A 1,694-nucleotide genomic window follows, 5' to 3' on the forward strand; every position below is an offset into this window, starting at 1 on the left:
CGGAGTTGATTGCACGCCTAGAGATAGGGTGATAAGATTTTGCCGGATTATGGTGAAACCTAATAAGGGGATCCATAGATCGAGTTAATGCAACACTAGGTATTAATTAGAAAGAGATTTCAATTAATCAACCTAAGGTTAGATGTTATTAGTCTCGAGAGAGATAATAATATAACTTAGGAATTTCTACGAATCAAGTCAAATGAATAAATCATCTGATTCAGAGTCAAATAACAAGTGAAGTCTAGGTGGATTTTTCCTTGGGTATTGTCTTAATCAATCAAATTTTCCCAAAAGCTTTTCCCCAATTTCTCTCTGTGCACTCTTAGTTTAGTTAATTAATTTAGATAAACAAATCCCTTAATTTTTAGGGTAGATAATAAAAAGAAAGTAATTACTAGTACTCTTGGTTCCTTTGGGTTCGACAATCCGGTCATGTTAAAGTTATACTACTGTTCGATAGGTACACTTGCCTTCATCGTGATAATAGTTAGTTTCAAGAATGCTTAATTATAAATTTTTAAAACCTGTCGTCAATATCACCTATCAAGTTTTTTGCGCCATTGCCGGGGAACTAAGATATTAGGAACACTCGATTTTTATTACTTTAGCCATTTTACTTTTATTGCAATTTAAATTTTTATTTTTATTTTCTTTTCTAATTCTTCATTTATTTTCTTTTGACAGGTTTTTCTAGTTTATGACCAGAAAAAACCCGTCAGGACCATTAATGTTTGATAGTGAGATTGATCGCACAGTTTGCAGAAATCGAAGAGAAAGAAAGTGAAGCTTACGATACACAGAAGAAGAGCAAGAGGACGATACTTCAACCACAACCGAGGAGATGGCTGAAAACTAAGAAAATCCACTAACTTCTGCAATTGCTGCTAATCAGAATCCTGCTCACATACTATGTATGATTCTGCTAAACCTTCTTTAACAGGAACTAAATCGGTCATAGCTAGGCCTGCTGTTGCTGCAAATACTTTTGAACTGAAACCTAATACAATTCAAATGATACAGCAATTTGTTTAGTTTGATGGTTTGCAGGGCAAAGATCCCAACGCTCACTTGGCAAACTTTTTGGACTATGTGATACATTTAAAATTGATGGCGTTTCTGATGATGCCATTCGCCTTCAGTTATTCCCTTTTTTGTTGAGGAATAAGGCTAAACAGTGGTTGAACTCGTTACCACGAGGGTCAATCACTACTTGGGAACAAATGACTGAAAAATTTTTATTAAAATATTTTTCACCGGCTAAAATAGCCAAATTACGTAATGATATCTCCTCTTTTGTGCAGATGGGTTTAGAAACACTTTACGATGCATGGGAGAGATACAAAGACCTTTTGAGAAGGTGCCCTCACCATGGGCTACCACTTTGGCTACAGGTTCAAACCTTTCATAATGGCCTGAATCCTTCGACTCGATAGATGATCGATGCAGCGGCTGGAGGAACCATCAATAATAAGACACCTAAAGATGCTTATGAATCTATAGAAGAGATGTTACTGAATGATTATCAATGGCAAGTCTTGAGGACAAAGCCAACGAAAACAGCTGGCATTTTTATCGTCGATTCGGTCACCATGCTCTCCAATCAGGTAGAACTTTTGAATAAAAAATTGACGGTTTTCTTGGTTCTTCACAGGTTTACCGAATAATGCAGTATGAAGCAAGTGGAGTTGGAT

The 1,694-nt window shown here is 36.1% G+C and overlaps 1 non-coding gene across 1 annotated transcript; it reads right to left on the reverse strand.

Annotated features, from left to right (window-relative positions):
• Window positions 1-1,271: 1,271 nt before the first annotated feature.
• Window positions 1,272-1,378, reverse strand: LOC121211500 (small nucleolar RNA R71). Its single transcript, XR_005906724.1, has one exon. It is a non-coding gene; the product is annotated as a small nucleolar RNA R71 (small nucleolar RNA).
• Window positions 1,379-1,694: the final 316 nt, after the last annotated feature.

Source organism: Gossypium hirsutum, chromosome A12 (genome assembly GCF_007990345.1).
Source record: "Gossypium hirsutum isolate 1008001.06 chromosome A12, Gossypium_hirsutum_v2.1, whole genome shotgun sequence".
NCBI classification, from domain to species: domain Eukaryota; kingdom Viridiplantae; phylum Streptophyta; class Magnoliopsida; order Malvales; family Malvaceae; genus Gossypium; species Gossypium hirsutum.